Source organism: Carcharodon carcharias, chromosome 14 (assembly GCF_017639515.1).
Source record: "Carcharodon carcharias isolate sCarCar2 chromosome 14, sCarCar2.pri, whole genome shotgun sequence".
Taxonomy (NCBI): Eukaryota; Metazoa; Chordata; class Chondrichthyes; order Lamniformes; family Lamnidae; genus Carcharodon; species Carcharodon carcharias.
In genome coordinates this window covers 7,697,365-7,720,410 of record NC_054480.1, presented here as the reverse complement: position 1 = coordinate 7,720,410, position 23,046 = coordinate 7,697,365, and the positions used below count along the sequence as shown (strand labels likewise).

General features: G+C 42.1%; 1 protein-coding gene across 1 annotated transcript in view; it reads right to left on the bottom strand.

The window, feature by feature from the left end:
* The window catches only part of LOC121287009 (death-inducer obliterator 1-like), a 132,677-nt gene extending 111,061 nt beyond the window's left edge, over nt 1-21,616 (bottom strand). The window contains exon 1 of the mRNA XM_041204426.1: nt 21,463-21,616. The gene's annotated coding sequence lies outside the window, so the exon portion shown is untranslated. The remainder of the gene's footprint in view (nt 1-21,462) is intronic.
* Nucleotides 21,617-23,046: the final 1,430 nt, after the last annotated feature.

Sequence of the window (23,046 nt, the reverse complement as noted above, 5' to 3'; positions counted from 1 at the left end):
AGCTCACCACCACCTTGTCAAGGGCAATTAGGGATGGGCAGTAAATGCTGGCCTGGCCAATGACACCCACATCCCATGGATGAATTCAAAAAGTATGGTCTTCAATGTTCATCACGAAGAGTGCCTCGGGAGCACTACTACAGGTCAAGCTGGCCGAGTCCCAAAGGGCATGGCTGCTAGACTGGATCTGCAGGTGGTGAGGGAACCAACACGAGGGAATAGCATACTTTATGTCATCCTCACCAACCTGCCTACCACAGATGCATCAGTCCATGACATATCTGTAGAAGTGACCACCACACAGTCCTTGTGGACGTGAAGTCCGATCTTCACATTGAGGATACCCTCCATTGCGTTTTGTGGCATTACTACCATGCTAAATGGGATAGATTTCCTACAGATCTAGCAACTCAGAGCTCAACCATGAGACACTGTGGGCCATCTGCAGAACTGCACTCAATCACAATCTGTAACCTCATGGCCCAGCATATCCCCACTCTACCGTTACCACCAAGCCAGGGGATCAACCCTGGTTCAATGAAGAGTGCAGGAGGGCATGCCATGAGCCACACCTGCAATGGGGTTTCAAACTGGTAAAGCTACAACACTGGACCACTTGCGTGCCAAACAACACAAGCAGCAAGTGATAGACAGAGCGAAGCAATCCCACAACCAATGGATCAGGTCTAAGCTCTGCAGTCCTGCCACATCCAGTCGTGGATGGTGGTGGACAGTTAAACAACTCACTGGAAGAGGCGGCTCCAAAAATATCTCCACCTTTAACTATGGGGGAACCCAGCAAATTAGTGCAAAAGAAAAGGTTGAAGCATTTGCAATAATCTTTAACCAGAACTGCTGAGTGGATGATCTATTTCCACCTCCTCTGGAAATCCACAGATGCCAGTCTTCAGCCAATTCAATACACTCCACATGATATCAAGAAATGGCTGAAAGCACTGGATGCTGCAAAGGTTATGGGCCCTGACAGTGTTCCAGCACGGTACTGAAGACTTGCGCTCCAGAACTTGCTGCGCCTCTAGGTAAGCTATTCGACTACAGCTACAACGCTGGCATTTACCCAGCAATGTAGAAAATTGCCCAGGTATGTCCTGTACAGAACAAATCCAACTAAGCCCAGTTACCAACCCAGCAGTCTACTCTCGATCATCAGTAAAGTGACGTAAGGGGTCAACAACAGTGCTATTAAGTGGCACTTTCTTAAGCAATAACCTGCTCACTGACACTCAGTTTGGGTTCCAGCAGAGTCACTCAACTCCTGACCTCATTATAGCCTTGGTTCAAACATGGACAAAAGAGCTGAACTTCAGAGGCGAGGCGAGAGTGACTGCCCTTGACGTCAAGGCAGCATTTGACCGAGTGTGGCATCAAGGAGCCCTAGCAAAACTGCAGTCAATGGGGATCAGGGGAAAACTCTCTGCTGGTTGGAGTCATATGTAGCACAAAGGAAGATGGTTGTGGTTGTAGAAAGTCAATCATTTCAGTTCCAGAACATCACTGCACGAGTTCCTCGGGGTAGTGTCCTAGGCCCAACCATTTTCAGCTGCTTCATCGATGTCCTTCCTTGCATTATAAGTCAGGAGTGGGGACGTTTGCTGACGGGTTGCGCAATGTTCAGCACCATTTGCACTCCTCAGATACTGAAGCAGTCCACGTCCAAATGCAGCAAGACCTGGATTATATCCAGGCTTGGGCTGTCAAGTGGTAACTAACATTCACGCCACACAAGTGCCAAGCAATAACCATCTCCAACAAGAGAGAATATAACCATCTCCCCTTGACATTCAATGACATTACCATCGCTGAATCCCCGATTATCAATATCCTGAGAGTTACCATTGATCAGAAACTGGAGTAGCCTTATAAATACTTTGGCTACAAGAGCAGGTCAGAGGTTAGGAATCCTGCAGCAAATAGCTCACCTCCTAACTCCCCAAAGCCTGTTCACCATCTGCAAGGCATAGGTCAGGAGTTTGATGGAATACTCTCTACTTGCCTGATGAATGCAGATCCCACAACGCTTAAGACAACCATCCAAGACAAAGCAGCTCGCTTGATTGGCATCCCATCTGCAAACATTCACACCATCCATCACTAACGCACAGTGGCAGCAATATGTACCACCTATAAGATACACTGCATTAACTCACCAAGCCTCCTTAACCAGCACCTTCCAAACCCATGACCGCTACCATCTAGAAGGACAAGAGCAGCAGATGCATGAGAACACCATCATTTGGAAGTTCCTCTCCAAGCCACTCACCATTCTGATTTGGAAATATATCGTTGTTCCTCCACTTTCACAGGGTCAATGGAGTCCTGGAACTCCCTGTGTAACAGCACTGTGGGTGTACCTATACTACATGGACTGCAGTGGTTCAAGAAGGCAGCTCACACCACTTTCTGATTGCCCAGTTGAGGGATGGGCAATAATTGCTGGCCTAGCCAGCGACAACCACATCCTACGAATGGATAAAAAGTACAAGAAGGGAAAGAAAAGTCAGTGCCTCGCCAGATTGGGGAAGGAAGCTGGGGTGGGATTGGGGAAGGAAGCTGGGGCGGGTGGGGAGTGTCTCTTTGCATACAATGGCAATGCACTCGAGAGTGAGAGAAAAGCAAGATTTCCAGTATTTTCTGTGTTTATTTCAGATTCCAGCATCCACAGTACTCTGCTTTTGTGAGAGAGTCTATTCATGAAGTAAGGTTCATAAGTTTGGGTTTATTTTACAAAATTGAGGAAATCTAAACTGTGAATGACTGAGGGGACAAAGAGTGAAAAACAGTTTACATGAATTGGCAAATCGGCAAGAACAAAGGCTCAAGCCTCACTAAAAGAAAGAAAGATAGGATTAGTGTTTTTTCTTTAGCTATTGAACTTGAAATGTTTTAGCACAAGTAACTATTGAAGCAGGTACATAATTTAAAAGGAAATGGGTGGTAACAGAAAGATAATACAAGTCATAGGGAATTGTTATGCAAACAGAATGGATAAGCAGCTTCAGTTGAAGGTCTTGCAACAGTTGTATGTTAAGTGACCTCTTCCTATGCTGTAATTTCTATTCTCTCTCTCATGGAATTGCTCATGATGAGTCTCAAATATAAGTACTGAAAGGGAGAGGGTAGATTGGAGTGATGAACATCTCCATTGAAAGAATTTGGAAGGGGTTTGTTAGACATTTCCCTGGAGAGTGTTGTTTATTGAGCAGCTGTTGGGAATTTTTTAAATCAAGTGCAGGTAAACCAATAGGAGGGAGTGCAAAATAAATAAAACTTATATAAACACAATGGCACATTACCAATTGCAATTCCAGTTATGTCCATTAGTATTATAGAATAAGTTTATGAATGATGTTATCCTGTTTGTGAAAATCAGTCACCCGCATTACTAACAAGAAACTTGAGACTTTAGACTGTGATCTTCCAACTTCTCTACAGTTCACCCAGCATGGGAAGCAAGCCACGAAAATCCACAACTTCTGAACTTTTGGTTCACAGATAAGGCAGCTTTAAGATAGTAGCCTAAGATGCAGTTGAAAGACGATGGCATGTTAGCATTGTGATTAACTGAAGTGGGGTTATCTTCATGTAACTTATTAGACAAACAGTTTTCCTTAATTAACAGAATAAGAACAAGCATTTATATAGGTTTCATTTACTCAGAGCACTCCCTTTTCATAAATTTTTTATTACTTGGCTTATTTAGGCAAATGTAGCAATAAATTTGAATAGAAATGATATGAATGATCAATTAATATTTTTTAGTGACGTAGTTTAAGGTGGACCAGGACATGGGTCTTGATTTAACATCAGCCTTTTGAGCTGGAAATTGGAGGCAGTATGTGTGTATAATTTAAATGCAATCACAACTAAATCATTCACAACAGAATCCCAGCATTTAGTTAATTTTGTTGAGAACGTCGACTTCATTCACTTCTCTCAGTGTGGTCAGATCAGCCAATTCTATTGAATAGCGCAGCTGCCGAGGGGCCAAATGGTCTACCGCTGCTCCTACTTTTTATGGTCTTATGGTCACACCCTAGTACTAAGAGGCTTAAAAAAATGCCAAACACAAAGTCCCAGGCAACACGGCTGAAAAATTACAACATAACTTACACTCCAATCAAGATAAAAACAGTTTGTGTTTAGTTGCACCCTTACAGTCTTGAAACACAAACAGGTCAGCCATGATCGTATTGAATGGCAGAGCAGGCTCGAGGGGACAAATGGCCTACTTCTGCTCTTATTTTGTATGTTTATAATTGTTGTATAGATTAAGCCCTCAGTATTGCTAACATCGCTAGAATACAAATTTCTGTCATTGTAGAAAAGCACCTATCCTTTCTTTCCCATTGTCAGTGAGAAGCAAGATTCAGTGATCTAGCAAACTCAACCATAACAATTTCTAGTCAGTGTAATGCATTTTCATCTTAATAGTCTTGAGTATTTCAACAAGATGTTGTTTCTTCTCTTCCTCAACCACATTCCTTTATTTCCCAACATCAGTCCATTGCTACTACACTGCAGGATCAACAGTTTTCAAAACATGCCCAAGAAATTACGAGACACAAAATTAAAAGTGAACGACACTGCTGTGCAACCAACAGGTCTAAACTAAAATCACAGAGACAATATAAAAATGAGAAGGGAATACAAAAGAAAGTTAGTTTCTATACACGTTCATATTACAAGAGTAACTGCACTGCTGATTTAACTGCAACTCACAAATTGATTCTATAACCAAGGGGCAGAATTTTCTGCATGTTGTTGCATGTAGTTCCGAGATAGCGAGTGATAAAATGGAGGCCATCCTTCTTACCGATAGAAAGAAAGGACTTTGTTCTAGGTGCTAATTAAACTGTGCATCATCACATTAATAGATTATTGGAAATCCCCAGCTGATAACCACTTGCTCATCAAATCCTACGTACTAGTCCACACCTTGTCTTTTTAATCACATGATTGACAGAGCATATTTCTAAGACTTGAGCTGATTAGATACAGAAGATGATCCACAATCTTCAATTCAAACAACCCATACCTTGATTAATTTGGGGTTGAACTGCATTGGGAACTTGACCCAAGCACACCCTCTGAAACAGCTATTAGCACTCCAAGGAAATGCCAGGGCTTCTCTGTGTGAACCACATTTTTTTTAATAAAACAAGTACACAAACACAATAATTTGCATTCATATTGTGCACGTCACAGACAATTACTCAGAAGTGCTTTGCAGGGGGAAAGGAAAAAAGACATACTGAGACAAGGTAGAATTAGACATGGCCACAAAGCTTAATTTAAAATATGTGTTTGAAGATAAAGCAATGATGAGGGGTATCTTAAGAGAGCTGTTGAATGGGCCAAAGCAGCTGCAGACACTGACACCATTACACGGATGAGATGGAGAGAATAGATGCACACAGTGGGCCAGAGCTGAAAGACTAAAGGTTTGAAGGGACTGCAAACTTAGAATGGGACATGGAAGGATTGTAAATGCAATGATTTTGGGGATTTGGGAGTCAGATTTAATTAATGAGATTAAATGGCACTTAGAACAGCACTGAATATAAATGCATAGTTTACTATTAGTTGTATTTTTGGATCCTTGAATTCACAGAAATGTAAGTTAACTAGGTAGATGCTACCATGTAGGTGATAACATTGAAGTGAACTGGTGTTCGACAACTTGGCGGTGGCGCGTCCTTTGGACTGATGTGTCCATTGACGGGGGACTTTGGGGTTTGGCAGAATTGCCACCAGGCATTCTGACATTCAGCAGAACTGGGGTTGGATACAAGGGTTCAACTCACTGGTGGATTCCGATGTCAGAGAGAGAAGACGGAGCATATGGCTGACAGCCATGAGAGAAGGAAGGTGGGTGGGTACCAAGAGAGATGCCCTCGGGTCCGGCTGTGTGTCTTTGAGCAATCCCAACAAGTTTGAATTTGTTGCTGTGCCTGTCAGTATTACTAATTGGAATGTGCACCTTTTCAAACTATCAAAAGACCAATGACAAATAGAGCTTCTTTACTTTCAAAATTGAACTCATTTGTCTTTTTTATTAAAATGAAACTTAAATTAGGATTAAGAAAGACTGATCACCTTAAACACCTTCTGAAACTTGGAGAAGACAAAGGCTACATCTGGTGTACAACTACTACACATGTGCGTGCGCACACTCCCCAAACCAATCATCATCGGAGGGAGAAACAGTTAACTTTTCACGTTGATTTTTCACATCAGATGAAAGGTCATCAACCTGAAATGGTGACACTCACTCTCCCCACAAATGCAGCCTGACCTGCTGAGTATTTCTAGCATTTTGTTTTTTCAGATTCTCAGCCTCCGCCCATTTCTGCTTTTTAATATATTGCCTGAATAATTTTGGAAATTTTACTTCTATTTGTTCTTATAATAATTGTGGGAAAACATCTACACTGAAACTGCTGGGAGCTGAAGAGAAAAAAATCCAGCAATTATCTTCAGCTAATTATCCTAGTTCTGACAAAATACCAAATCTAAGCTTATACTTTTGGAAGAGAATGAAGTTTTCAAATAAAATCTTTAATAAAAAATCTTTCAAACTACAAATCAGTAGATATGTAATTTAATTTTTAAAAATTGTTCAAATTCTTATCCTGGGCTCCAGAGCACAAGTTTAAAAAAGCTCTGTGAGTGAGTGGATTCATTCAGTTTAACAGGCAAAAAAAGTATTGAAAGTGAAATGCTTACAAAACAATTCCCAATATAAACAATTACATGGGCAGTTTCATTATAAATGTTAACAGTGTTACTTGAAATAGTTACACAAGAACAAAGGTTTATTAAATCTCTTGCCCAGTAAATCCTGAAGATAATGGAGAATGCGAAAGAGAAGCCTAAACTCTCATTTGGATGTCAAAAGGCAAATTGGCATTAATAAAATCTCCGATTAAAAAGGCATCCATTGACTGATTCATGTATATCACTATATCCTAAATTGACAACCAAACAGCTAGGCTCAGGTAAAGAACATGTTTTAAAGTATGAACAATCAAAACTGCTACTATGGGAATGGAAAAGTGACTTCAGCCAAATTTCGGTATAAATGTTTCACTTAGGTCAGACATTTCCAACTTGCATTCAATTTTACATTACATAAGGGAAGAAATTTGTAAGATACAAAAAGCACATTTCTTGATCCAGATATTAAACAATGGAAAGCAATGTTTCTAAATAGAAATGGTGTATGCTACTGTTATGTTAATGAGCTGGCCCTCAGTGCCAGTGAGTTGAGCAATAATAAAGATTAGCCAATGGGTATAGCACACCAAAACCACATTCTACTTTGGAGCAAGCTACTGAAAAACTGTAAAATCTCCTCCTCCAAGAAACATAGCTAGTCAGATGACAATCAATAGTTCTGTTCACTTCACTAGTCTTAAGCTGCTGCTCACATTTTTGTACACCAGATACTTAGTCCACATTTTTTAAAATTCTTTTTCATGGGATGTAGGCATCACTGGCTAGGCCAGCATTTATTGCCCATCCCCAATTGCTCTTAAGAAAGTGGTGGTGGTGAGCTACCTTCTTGAACCGCTGCAGTCCATGCAATGTAAGTATACCCACCGTGTTTTTAGGGAGGGAGTTCCAGGATTTTGAGCCAGCGACAGTGAAGAAACGGCCAATCTAGTTCTAAGTCAGCATGGTATGTGGCTTGGAGGGGAACTTGCAGGTGGTGGTGTTCCCATGTACCTGCTGCCCTTGTCCTTCTAGTTGGTAGAGGTTGCGTGCTTGGAAAGTGCTGTCTAAGGAGCCTTGGTGAGTTGCTGCAGTGCATCTTGTAGACACTAGACACGGCTGCCACTGTGCTTCAGCAGTGGAGGAAGTGGATATTGTAGGTGGTAAATGGAGTACCAATCAAGCAAACTCCGTTGTCCTGGATAGTGTCAAGCTTCTTGAGTGCTGTTGGAGCTGCACCCATCCAGACAAGTGGAGAGTATTCCATTACACTCTGGACTTGGGCTTTGTAGATGGTGGACAGGCTTTGGGAAGCCAGGAGGTGAGTTACTTTCCACAGAATTCCCAGCGTCCGACCTGCTCTTGTAGCCACAGTATTTATATGGCTGACCCAGTTCAGTTTCTGGTCAATGGTAACCCACCAGGATGTTGATAGTGGGGGATTTAGCAATGGTAATGCCATTGAATATCAAGGGGCGATGGTTGGATTCGCTCTTGTTGGAGATGGTCATTGCCTGGAATTGGTGTGGCATGAATGTTAGTTGCCACTTGTCAGCCCAGGCCCCAATGTTGTCCAGATATTGCTGCTTACAGGTAGGGAATGCTTTAGCATCTGAGAAGTCGCAAATGGCGAACATTGTGCAATCAGCAGCTAACATCCCCACTTCTGATCGGATGGAGGGAATGTCATTGATGAAGCAACTGAAGGTAGTTGGGCCTAGGACACTACCCTGAGGAACTGATGTCCTAGGCTGAGATAATTGACCTCCAAAACCACAACTGCTTTCCTTTGTGCTAGGCATGACTCCAACTAGTGGAGCATTTTTCCCATTGACTCCAGTTTTGCTGGGGCTCCTTGATGCCACATGCGGTCAAATGCTGCCTTGATGTCAAGGGCAGTCACATGATTAAAGAATTTGATAGGGTAAGTATGGAAACGGTTTCTTTTAATGGGAGATTCCAGAGTAAGGGGCATAAATCCTTAAAATTAGAGCTTGGGACTTCAGGGGTGAACAATGCCAGAAACTGCCCTTTCCACACAAATCAGTGGAAATCTGGAAACACTCTCTCGTAAAAAGCTGTTGCAATTGGATGTCAACTGGAAATTTAAAACTAAGATTGATGGGTTTGTTAGGCAAGGGTTATGGATCCAAGGTGGGTACAGTAGATTGCAGCATATAAGCCAGCCCCCAGTTCTGGAGATTTTTCGATGCTTCAAAGTACACTGGCCTCTACTGTAAATGGGGTTAAGATGTAGATCAGTCATGATCTAACTGAATGCACCAAAGTCCTTTCTATGCTTTTGCCTCATGACTTAATTTCTTCATTGTCCTCCATGCTGAACTCCCATTCTCCACAAACTTTAACTTGTCCAAAACTTAATGCTGCACAGGTTGTAGGCAGTTAAGTCTCAGTCACTCATCCTTACACATAGACTGGCTTTCTAGTACAAAACGTTTAAAATCGCCACATTTAAATCCATCCATAGCTTCATCCCACCCTGTCTCTGCAATCTCAGGCTTGAGGGGCTGAATGGGCCCTGTTCCTAAACATCAACTGACTGGTGTTTTTTCAACACATATTGCAAGTCCTAGATTCTCACAATCCTTAGCGTTGACAAGTCTTGCAATTTCCAATGCAGAATTATTCTTGCAAATGCATTGCAATATTTAAGCCATGAGTTGTTGCTAAAAAGTTACCTTCCTTCATGGGCTTGCATCACTAATTTGATACAATTTGGAATCAAACATGAGGGATGCACTTCCAGCTCTCTAAAGACAGGCACTAGCATCACCATCATGCTGTTCTGAAATATTACCATAATGAGACTTTTCCACCAGTAACTGACGCGCTGCTAATATAATATTACATACAAAAGCGCAGTGATCCATAAAAGACATTTTGTTAAAAGGGGAAATATGAATTAACATTTGAATATATAACATTCACTGGAATAATTAGATCTGGAAATAAATTACTTGTTTTTCAAACCTCAGCTATCCAAGATCCTAGGATTGAATCCTTTAAAAAATACAAGTGCGCCAGCCATAATATATATCCTACACCCAGATGGGAGTATTCAAATCAAAACAAAGCTTACAAAACTCAAGGGTCCCTGGTAAAATTTCCTTTCCTTGATGAGTGGGATTTCTTTTTAGTTTGCACTGTGGGTAGAAGTTGATTTTCTCCAGCAACCATTCCTCAACTGGTGGGTTTCTCTACCTGCCTTTTCTGAATCCTCCAAGGATTTATCCTGGACCGTCCCTGATCATCCACATGCTGTCCCTCAATGACATCATTCACAAGAATGGTGTTCAGTGTTTGTTTGTACACCGATGACATAAAGCTCTACTTCTTTGCCACTTCCCACAAACCCCTGGTGCCTTCAGAATTAAAGTCATGGATGAGTCACAATCTTAACACAACTGAACACAGAAAGCCAAGTTTTCAATCCCAGCCATAAACACTACTACCTTGGCAGGCAGACTACTGACCTTCCCAGCCACTTACTCAGCCTAAGCCAACGGGAAGCCTTAGTGTCTTGTTCATCCCAAAACTGAGCTTGCAATCCCAAAGCTACCATCACCAAAACTATGCATGCCCACCTCAGCAACACTATCTGCCTCAGCCCCTCCACCAAAATCCTTTCTATGCTTTTGCCTCATGACTTAATTTCTTCATTGTCCTCCATGCTGAACTCCCATTCTCCACAAACTTTAACTTGTCCAAAACTTAATGCTGCACAGGTTGTAGGCAGTTAAGTCTCAGTCACTCATCCTTACACATATACTGACTTTCTAGTACAATACGTTTAAAATCGCCACATTTAAATCCATCCATAGCTTCATCCCACCCTGTCTCTGCAATCTCCTGCTGGGTTCTTTACCTACTTGTACTCATCAGTTCTGACTTTCCACCTTTTGTGCAACTTCTATAATCCCAAAACTTCCCAAAGTCTTTACACCTTTAACAGCCTTAAAGTAATTTACACGGACTTACAGACATCTTCTGATCTCAGACCCCCTCCAATGATTAACCATTTATTTATCTCTTTAACCATTTCTAGCTATTTTTCTCTAACCTCTGTAAGTACCAGAGGCATTTGCTACACTGAAGGTCCTTTATAAAAGCAAGTTGTTGTTCAGCATCACACACTTATTTACCCCTGACTGAAGAATCTAGAACAAGAGGTTAGAGTCTCAAGATAAGGTGTCACAGTGTGTGACGAGGAGAAATCTTTAGAGGGTTGCAAATCTTTGGAGTTCTCTACTTGAGAACGCTGTGAGTCTTCTGTTGTTGAGTATATTCAAGACTAAAATCAATGGATATTGGGACACCAGGAGAATAAGAAGAAATAGGGTACAGTTGACGTTGAGTCCTGATGACCCTTCAACACAACTAAGTAAGTTCTGCTGAAGGGTCATGAGGACTCAAAACGTCAACTGTGCTCTTCTCCGCCGATGCTGCCAGACCTGCTGAGTTTTTCCAGGTATTTCTCTTTCTGTTTTTGTTTTGGATTTCCAGCATCCGCAGTTTTTTGTTTTTATAAAAAGAAATAGGGATAAGGCGAGGAAGTGGAGTTGAGGTGAAGGTGTGCTATGACCATGCTGAACAACAGAGAAGGCATGAGGAGCCAAATGGCCTACACCTGTTCCTATTTCTTATGGTTGAAACCGGGTTCTAAATGCAGACAATTTCACAACTAACATTTATTGCATTCCAGGATGTCAATGTCCAATTAAATTGAGAACATGCTCTATCAAATTTCAAAGCTGGCATTTCCAATTACTGTGTGGCGCTTTCTAAGTCACACCAAATGAGCCAACATAGATATACTTCACTAACCATCTAATCAGTCAAAAATTCACAAGCGGCCACGCTTCTGTCCACTTACTAACGAGAAGTACTTCATCAATTCTCTTGTTCAGTTTGTATGGGAGACAACAGAATGATGGAACAGTTACAATACCAGTTAAAGCAGAAAGTTGATGTGAAAAGTCCGATCAATGCTCTATTCTTGTGCAACGTTAGGTAAGAACAGTAACTCCACTCGGTCAAAAGACTTCTTAGCTAGCAAGTATGATTAGCTTCCCGGTCAAGAGATCTCAGGAGTTCACAAAGACAAACGGAGAACTTCAGATAATGTTCTGATGCACGAGTTACTGGCTCAAGGAGAATTTATCTTTTCATCACCCTGCATAGGTTTAAGCATTTGCCAATTCTCCTTACTGAACCTCTGCCATGAGAAAATTAAAGGTAGATAACAAGGTTTGATTGGGAAATGTACTGCAAGATTTTTCTGAGATATACAAACCCATGTTTGGATCCGTGTCAACCTCTGGTCTATTATGGAATGACAGAAGGCCCGTCCTGTCTATGCTGGCTCTCTGATGGACTAATTCCCCTGGAACCACTCCCTACCTTCTCCACATAGTCCTGCACATTCTTCCTTTTCAGATAATAATCCAATTCTCTTTTGAACATGCCTTCACCACACCCTCAGGCAGTGCATTCTAGATCCTAACCACTCACTTAGTGGAAGAGTTTTTCATGTCTCCATTGCTTCTTTTGCCAATTACCTTACATACGTGCCTCTGGTTCTCAATCCTTCCACTAATGGGAACAGTTTCCCCTGATCTACTCTGTCCAGGCTCTCATGAATTTGAATACCTCTATCAAATCTCCTCTCAGCCTCCTTTTCTCCGAAGAGAACAGTCCCAACATCTCAAGCTATGTAAATGAAGTTTCCTATTCCTGGAAACATTCTTGTGAATCTTTTCTGCACCCTCTCTAAAGCCTTCACATCCTTCCTAAAGTGTGGTGTACAGAATAGTGTGTGATACTCCAGTTGAGACCAAGCTAATGTTTAATACAGGTTTGATATAACTTCCATGTTTTTGTATTCTATGCCCCTACTAATAAAGCCTAGGATACTTTATGCTTTATTAACCATGCTCTCAACCTGTCCATCTGTGGCTGCACCCCCTTTAGAATTGGACCCTTTATTTCACATTACCTCTCTGTATTCTTCCTACCAAAATGAATCACTTCACACTTCTCTGCAAGAAATTTCATCTGCCACTTGTCAACCCATTCCAGCAACTTGTCTATGTCCTTCGAAGTTCTATACCATCCTCCTCACAGTTTACAATGCTTCCAAGTTTTGTATCATCCGCAAATTGAAATTCTGCATGTACACAAAGGTCAGAAGAGCAGGCGCCCTAACACTGATCCCTGGGGAATTCCACTGATAAATCTTCCTCCAGTCGGAAAAACAACTGTTAACCACTAACCTGTTACCTGCCACTCGGTCAATTTCATATCCATGTTGATACTGCCCCTTTTATTTCATGAGCTCCAGCTTTGCTCACAAGTCTGTTGTGTGGCACTTTACTAATGCTTTTTGGAAGTCCACATACACCAACCCTCTCTGTTACCTCATCAAAAAACTCAAGCAAGTTACTTAAAAACGATTTTCCCTTAACAAGTATATGCTGGCTTTCTTTAACTAACTCAGGTTTGCCCAAGTGACTTTTAATTTTGCCTCAAATTATAATTTCTAGAAACTTTCCCATCACAGAGGTTAAACAGACTGGCCTGCAGTTGCTCGGCTTATCTTTTTTTGGAACAAGGGTGTAACATTTGCAATTTTCCAGTCCTCTGGCACCACCCCTGAGCCTAAGGAAGATTGGAAAATTATGGCCAGTGCCTCTGCAATTTCCGTTCTTCTCTCAGCTTCCTTGGATGCATTTCATCCAGTCTTGGTGCCTTATAGACTTTAAGTACAGACAGCTTGTTTAATACCACTTCCTTATCAATTTTAAACCCTTCAAGTGCCTGAACTACGTCCTCCTCCATCATTCAGGGCAGATGGTGGCATAGAGGTAATGTCACTGGACTAGTAATCCAGACCCAGGCTAAGCTCTGGGGTGCAAAGGTTTAATTCCACCATACCAGCTGGTGAAATTTAAATTAAATTAATAAACCTGGAGTAGTCTCAGTGGTGACCATGAAACTACTGTCAATTGTGGTAGAAACCCACCTGGTTCACTAACGCCCTTCAGGGAAGGAAATTTACCATCCTTACCTGGCCTACATGTGACTCTTATCTGCCCTCTGAAATGGTCTAGCAAGAGCAATTAGGGATGAGCAAAAACACTGACTTTGCCAGTGAGCACATCCCATGCAAGAATAAAATGACATCTTCTACAAAGTATTCATTTAACACCTCAGCCATGCTCCCTGCCCCATTTCCCCCAATTGGCCCCACTCCTCCTTTGACCATCCTTTTACTATATATACACCTATAGAAGGATTTCCTTTTATGTTAGCTGCCAATCTCTTTTCATAGTCTTTCCTTGCTTCTCAATTGCTTTTGCTCCTTGCTTTTTCAATTCCCCTTTGACCTTCTATATACATTCAGCCTAGTTCCACTTGACATCTGTCAGAAGCATACCTTTTTCTTCATCTTTCTCTCCTTTAAAGACAGCCCACTGTTCAATTACAGTTTTGCATGCTAATCTTTGATTCCAATTCATCTAGGTCAGATCTATTCTTACCCCCATGAAGTTGGCAGTCCCCCAATTAGTTATTCTTATTCTGGATTACATACAAACATACAAATTAGGAAAAGTAGGCCTTTCAGCCCTTCGAGCCTGCTCCACATTCGCTAAGATCATGGCCTCAGCTCCACATTCCACCTATCCCTGATCCCTTTGACTCCTTGTTGGTAAAGGATCTATCTACCTCTGCCTTAAAAATATTCAATGACCCTGCCTCCACCACTCTCTGGGGAACAATGTTTCAAAGATTCATGACCCTCAGAGAAAATAAATTCTTCTCATCTCCATCTTAAATGGGAGACCCCTTATTTTTAAATTTCGTCCCCCAGTTCTAATCTCTCCCACAAGGGGAAACATCCTTTCAGCATCTACCCTGTTAAGTCCCCTCATGATCTTATATGTTTCAGTAAAACACCTCTCAATCTTCTAAACTCCAGTGGATACAGGCCCAGCCTGTCCAACCTTTCCTCGTAAAATAACACCCCTCATCCCAGGTTATCAGCTGAGTGAACCTTCTCTGGACTGTTTCTAATGCATTGTTAACAGATGTTCCATGTCCTTTTCCATAGCCAACCTAAACCTTATGATACAATGATCACTGTCCCCTAAATGTTCTCCTGCTGACACTTGATCCACTTGGCCCACCTCATTCTCAAGAACCAGATCTAGCAGTGCCTCCTTTCTCGTTGGGTTGGAAGCATCCTGTAGAAAATTCTCCTGAACACAATCAAGGAACTCTTGCCCCTCTCTGCCCTTTACATTAATTATCTGAGAATAGACTGGGATAATAGTCAAGTCCTCCATTATAACAGTCAAGTACTCCATTATAACTACTCTATAATTCTTGCACCTCTCTAATTTCCTTGCAAATTTGTTCCTGTACATCTTTCCTATTATTTGGTGGTCTATAGGCTACACTGACCAATGTAATTGCACCTTTTTTGTTTTTTAGCTCTAGCCAAATAGATTCTGTCCTTGACCCCTCTGGGACATCCTCTCTCTCCAAAGCTGCAATATTCTCCTTAATCAATACCGCCACCCCGCCCTCTTTTCTGAATACCTTGTGTATCCAGGAATATTTAATACCCAGTCCTGCCCTTCTTTGAGCCAGGTCTCCATTATTGCCACAACACATTTCCTGAGTGCCTGCAACTCACCAATTCTATTCGCAATACTTTGTGCATTCACATACATGCACTGTATTTATTATTTCATGGGATGCGGGCATCGCTAGCAAGGCCAGCATTTGTTGCTCATCCCCAATTTCCCTTGAACTGAGTGGCTTGGTAGGGCCATTTCAGAGGGCAGTTAAGAGTCCAGCACATTGCGTGTGTCTGGAGTCACATGTAGGCCAGGCCAGCTAAGGACAACAGATTTCCTTCCCTAAAAGGCATTCCCTAAAAGGGAACCAGATGGATTTTCACAAAAATCAACAATGGTTTCATGGTCATCATTACTGGGACTAGCTTTCAATTCCTGTATATAAATTCCACCAGCTGCTGTGGTGGAATTTGAACCTGTGTCCACACAGCTTTAACCTGGGTCTCTGGATTACTAGGCCAGTGACATTACCACAAGGCCACCATCTCCCCATTTCTGCTATTCTGAGTTAAGGAAGCTTAGGATTCCAAATCTTGCCACTATTTGTATCAAACTGACAATTTCTATTACTGGATGTCAGGTTAAAAAACTAGGCTCTCTGTTGCCCCCATCCCAATCCATCTAGCAGATCCAATATATCTACTCATGAAGAATAGAGGCACCTGGATGAATTGCTGGATGGCTGCTTGAGTGGGAAGCATTGTGGGAGCCATATTCCACAAAACACCATTACCTTCAAGACCAACAGGAAGAGATAGCAGGTATAAGTTTTAAATGTAGCCTGGTAGACAATGAAGTAATCAGTCCCCTGATCATATATGAGCAAAATCTTTTACACTGCATTTCAGTTATGGTTTCCTGAATTCCATAAAGGTATCCATTTCCACATGAACGGATATTTTTAATAAATCTACTGCTTAATAGGCTCTTGGCTATGCGATACAACTTACTACAATCTATGTGAGTGTCATCATCACTTTAATGGAGTTAATGCTATGTTTATACCTTGCAGCCTTTAGTAATTCTGTAATTTCCTATTGCTCTACCATGTAAATGGGCCTACCTCTAGGTAGGGCAAAATTCCACAGCACCGTTTTCAATTCATTTGACTAGTTGAGGCAATGCTAATTATTCACAATAAATAAATACTAGGGTTGAAATGTATCTTGTGTAACAATTAGCGAAGAACATATACTCCACAGCCCCATGAGGTCTCAGGTTTGAATTAGGGTGATTAATTTCAGGGAAGGAAAATTGAAGAATTATTTTAAAATATACAGACCCTTTTAGTCATGTTACATCACTTATCCCCTACACCCTCTCAATGATATTGTAACAGGCACATGTAGACAATAGGAAGATGCAAAATATTATGATGCTGAATTACTTTCTCTTCCTTTCCATGGTTGTGCTGGTTTTCAATGTTGCCCTTCTCTTCATTAGCCATTTTTACCCAATATGAAGAAACCTGAGCTCTGATCCAGATGACATCAGGCCAATACAAAATTGCAACAAGAATCAAGACAAGCGTTTCAGGGATCTATAAAGTGCCATACGCCTAAAAACGTCAGTGAATTACTGAACAGTTATGAAATTGAGCCCAATGGTGGAATATCATCCATTTCCTCCTAATGTAGGATGGCCTAACCCAAGATCTACTGTTGGGTTCTCCTTAGTAATGATGGAACTTCACTAACACAATAAAAATACTGCCTGATACTTGAATTGTTGGACACTGTTTAAACATCCCCATTTTCCATGTGACTTGAACGAATTTAAATATTCCAAAATCTGGGAACAGAAAGTGTTGAAAAGTCTAGTCAGAATGTACAGATATACAAACTGTTTAACATGCTGCTAAATCTCCAGAGGTGACTGATCCTTTCGCCAACCCATTTAAATAGGTTGGATACTTGGGTGGGTGGTGGTGGTGGTGAAAATGAAAGTGAAAATGTTGAGAAAATATTTGCAGAGCAACTACTCTTTCTTCACCACTGTGAAGTATAATAATAGATAGCAACTTTATGAAATGCATGGAATAAACAGGCCATTGTTACCTGTCCTGAAGATTTTAAAATAAATTAAAAGGCGCTTGGAATTTGTTGCCCATGTATTGAAGATGTTAATAACAGAGACTTCTGCAGGTTCACCCTTACCTGCTGTGTGTGCCAGTTGTATGCTCCCTTCTCAAATGTTTTGACTAATCAGAGCTCCTGAGAAAGACCAACACAGGACCGGTTTAAAACTGCACACGTCAAAGCCGTCAACTAACTACAGAACACTGACCGTTCTGATGGATAAGAGCATAATATACAACCAGTATGGTTGGCCTCTTTCTTGTGTTCATTATATGAAAGCATTGTGAATAACGATGAAACAGTTGTACTCAGTGCTTTCTGGCAGATTTCCTCCAGTGGAAAAGACAGGAATTTAAAATGATGACAAAAAATATCTTGCATTCTGAAGCAGGAAAGGCAAATCAGTTGCAACACATACAAAAGTTAAAAACACAGTGGGTGATCAGTAGCATTAAATTCTTTGTGCAGCTAGTGAGATGCTTTGGACAGTATAAGTATCACAAACTGCCAAAAAGAAAACAGATTAAACAGAATGTACTAAAAGCCAAAACTCATTTCACATACAATAAAGAAAATAACAGAGAAATTGCACCAGTGCAAATTTTCAATTTTAAAGAAGCATGTATGCATAGTATAGCTGTATTAGGAGGACGATATCTCTTGGTTTACACCATCAATCTGAATTTGTCAATAAGTACAAGACTGGCTGCTAGCTGAGCTTCCCTGTTTCCTAGCAGGAACCAAATATCTGTTCAGCAACTTCATGTTGGCACACTAAAAAACAGAAATATCCTACAAGGTGAAGAATCACAGACACCAGCCAGAATACTATTAATTGTCATAACCAAACAATTACATCACCTGACAACTGTGTGCATTTTCCCCACTTATTACACAAATGCAATTTTATCTAATATAACATTGGGGCTCACAGTCCCTGGATAATAGTTAGAGCAGAACGATGCTAACAATATTATTGCAGATCACTATCATAGCCACATTAAGCAATCTCAATTTTGTCCCATATTAGATCAGGATACAACAGAGTTTTCTGGCAATAGTGGACATCAGCAATTACACTGCCACCACATCTCCATAGTACCTCTCTGAAGCATATATTTCAAAAACAAGCTTCAGGAATTTTGGCTCTCCCAACCCTGCCACTATCTCTAAACTATCAGACTGCTTGTTAACGTCGAGTACTGGATGATGAGCAGAAATTTTCTCCAATTAAATACTGGGAAAGCCAAAGCCCATTTTGGTGTCATATTTGATCCTGAGATGAGCTTCCAACCACATATCTTTGCCATCACTAACACTACCTATTTCTACCTCTGTAACATCAAGCAACTATGCCCCTGCTTCAGCTTGCCTGATGTTCAAACACTCATCCATGTCTTTGTTACCTCCAGACTTGACCATTTCAATGCTCTCCTGGCTGGCGTTCCACATTCTACCCTCTAAACTTGAGGTCATCCAATATTTTGCTGTTTCCAACTCACACTAAGTCCCGTTCAGGCAGAAGGGTTTTAGATGGACTCAAATCTGAAGAGGGAACAAGGTGGGAGGCTGGCGAGGAGTGCATCGGAATAGTCTGTTCAAGATGTCTAGAGATAACAACGTTAAGGATGAAAATTTCAGTAGATCAGCTGAAGCAGGGCAGAGATGGGCGATGTTATGGGGGTTGAAATAGATACCTCCAGGATATGGGAATGTCGGGTCGAATGTTCAGCCCAGGTTCAAATGGGTTGCCTAAGTTAAAAACAGTCTGTTCCAGCATCAGTCGTCAGGGTGAGGCTTAGAGGTGTTAGCTCAGGATCAGAGTTTGTGGAGAGAATGAAGACAGTGGCTTCAGTCTTTCCAATATTTAATTTGATGAGATTTTATCCACTTCTGAATGTCAGACAAGGAACATAACAAATGAGGTGGTGGAGAGGTCAAGTGAGTTGGTTTTGAGGTAGAGCTGGATATCTGTATTCTTGTGAAACTTGACGAGAGAGCAAAAGCACACTATACAACTAGTCACAGGAGTCAAGTCATGCTGCTGCAGTTTTGCCACACAGCAGCACATCTGTTAGTGGTCGCTGTACTAGCTTCCTGAAATTTAGAATACTCAAAATGATTTCTGTTGACAGATTAGGTGACATATCAGTGTGATACGCTCTGATGTTTGGTGGTGTGGATGAAATAAATAAACTCAGTTTAAGCCCTTAAACAACTGCTGTTTTCCAGATATTGTCAGCTGGACTAAATACAGTTGCTATGATATATAAATGTGTGAATATTTTATCTGCATATGTATACTTGTATCAAGTTATTCAGGGACAAGTAGTATAGCTTTAACATATACACCCAAAAACATTAAACTGAACAAACCGTCTCCCATGTGTGCAGAATTACTATACAAAACTACTGTACACTTCACATGTCTACCAGTCCTAGAAAATACTTCCATAGCTAAAATATTTTAGCTCCTACAACTACAATTCAAGTATAAACATACCATATTTCTTTAAGAATGCAAATGTTAATCACATGATAGTATTGCAATATCCAATTAGAATTATGAAAAGGTCATATCATAGAATGGTTACAGCACAGGAGGCCATGCAGCCCATCATGTTCACACCAGCTCTCTAAGAGCAACTCAATTTTTCCCATTCCCCAGTCCTTTCAGTATAGCCCTGCAAATTTTCTCCCTTCAGGTGTTTATCCGATTCCCTTTTGAAAGCTACAATTGATTCTCTCTCTATTACACTCTCGATCCTAATCACTCACTGCATAAAAAAGGATTTTCCTCATATGGCAGTTGCTTCTTTTGCCATTCACCTTAAAATGGGTGCTTTCTAGTTCTCAATCCTTCTGCCAATTGAACAATTTCTCCCATCTACTCTGTCTGGAGACCTCAATTTTAAATTCCTCTAAAAATCTTCTCTAAGAGGTAACAACACAGTTTCTCCAATCTTTCCCATGGAACTGAAGTCCCTCATTCCTGGAATCATTCTTGAAAATCTTTTTTCCAACCTCTCTAAATATTTGTATCATTCCTCAAGTGTGATGCTTAGAATTGGACACAATACTCCAGTTGAGTCTGAACCAGTGTGTAATAAAGGCTACTCATGTTTCCCTTGCTTTTGTACTCAATGCCTCTATTTATCAAACCTAGGATCCTCTATTTATCCTTTAATCACCTCAAGCTGTCATGCCACCTTCAACATGTGCACATATAGCTTCGCATCTCAGCCTGAAACGTTTTTCTCTCCACAGGTAATCTCTGAGCTGAGTATTTTTGCTGTTTAGAATCCTATTTGACTACTATTTTCCTATTCATGAACTGGTTCACCAAACTCGTTATGCCAAATTCTTTTTTTTTGCTTTTTTTTTGGGGGGGGGTGGGGGTGGGGGGGGGGGGGGGGGGTGGAGGAAGCAACAATCTTCGCCACTTGTTCGTGCAAAACTCAAAAGATATTCTCCTGACTGCTCACGCCAAACTCCGGCGAGTACGTATGCCCCTTGACAGCTTCCTACTGGTGTAAAATGAACCAAATCTACGTTAAACTCACATCCAATAGTGCCCAGCGCAAACTAAAACTCCTTCATCACATCTGTAAATAGGATATCTCTAATCCGATTCACTCTCGGATTAAGCGCCACAGATTAACCCGAAATAAGTAAAATACAAGGACCACCAAAACGAGCTACCATTTCAAACGCGGGGGGGGGGGGGGGGGGCGGCGGCGTGCAGGGGCGGTTTAACCGAACCGCGATTTAAAGCCCCGGCCAGCCTTCGGCCTAAACACGCCCGGCTACCGATATAACGAAACTCGCCTCTGCTCATCCAGGGCCGGACAAACAAGCATCCCAGTTCCGGAAACAAAGCGCCTGGGGCCGCAATAGCACCCAACCTAACCGCGGCCTACACTGCACCCGGGGGCCTGAATCGCAGCTCGCTGGCCCCCGCCACCAACCCGTGCAGCGCTACTCACTGAATTTCAACAGGCGTCTGTCTTTCTGATCCGCGATACTCCGGGGCAACGGCGGCTTTGGCTGGCTCCAGGCTGGGTGCCGACACGCGGCTGGGAGCTCTGTCTCAGTCCGAGCACAGCCTCCGCCACAGACTCGGCGCCATTACACACGGCACACGTGACCCACAGCCCCGCCCCCACGTGACCTGGAGAGGGGGGGCTGGCATGGGGATGGGGTGAGGGGAGGGGAGGGTAGAAGCTGATAGCCGCGCTGGACAACTACCGAAAAGCCCAAAGTCACCTCGCGGCAACCAAGGTCAAACGCACCCGGACTCTTCGCTCTGCATCCACTAGGCACTGGAAATGCAAAACAAAAACAGCCGTGGCCCTAAGTGCCTTACCTGGTCCTCGCAAACCTGTGTACACGCATTACTTAAAACTACCAAAAGTTGTCCAACAGCTTCTTAAAGAACTGCCACAACATTCTTGGGAACAAGTTATTACAAGGAAATAGATTAGAATTTTTAAAATTCATTCACGGGATGTGGGCCAGCATTTATTGCCCATCCCTAGTTGCCCTTGAAAAGGTGGTGGTGAGCTGCCTTTTTGAAACGCTGCAGTGTAGGTACACCCACATTGCTATCAGGGAGTTCCAGGCTTTTGACACAGCGACAGTGAAGGAACGGTGATATATTTCCAAGTCAGGATGGTGAGTGACTTGGAGGGGAACTTCTAGGTGGTGGTGTTCCCATCTATCTGCTGCCCTTGTCCTTCTAGATGGTAGTGGTCGTGGGTTTGGGAAGTGTTGACAGAGGACCCTTGGTGAGTTCCTGCAGTACATCTTGTTGATGGTACACACTGCTGCTACTGTGCATTGGTGGTGGAGGGAGTGAATGTTTGTGGATGTGGTGCCAATCAAGTGGGCTGCTTTGTCCTGGATGGTGTCAAGCTGCATTCATCCAGGCAAGTGAGGAATATTCTATCACACTCCTGACTTGTGCCTTGTAGAAGGTGGATAGGCTTTGGGGAGTCAGGAGGTGAGTTACTCGTCGCACGATTCCTAGCCTCTGACCTACTCTTGTAGCCACAGTATTTATATGGCTAGTCCAGTTCAGTTCTGGTCAATGGTAGCCCCACAGGATGTTGATAGTGGGGGATTCAGTGATGGTATTGCCATTGAACATCAAGGGGCAATGGTTGGATTCTCTCGTGTTGGAGATGGCCATTGCCTGACATTTGTGTGGAATGAATGTTACTTACCACTTGTCAACCCAAGAGGGAGAGATTTCCCCCTGATTCCCATTGACTCATTTTGCTACTATTCCTTGATGGCACACTCGGTCAAATGAGGCCTTAATCTTAAGCACAGTCACTCTCAACTCACCTCGGGAGTTCAGCTCTTTTGTCCATGTTTGAACCATGGCTTTAATGAGGTCAGTAGCTGAGTGGCCCTGGCAGAACCCAAACCAGCAGGTTACTGCTAAGCAATTGTCACTTGATAGCACTGTTCATGACCCCTTGCATTACTTTACTGATGATGGAGAGTAGACTAATGGGGCGAAACTTGGCCTGGTTGGATTTGTCCTGTATTTTGTGTACAAGACA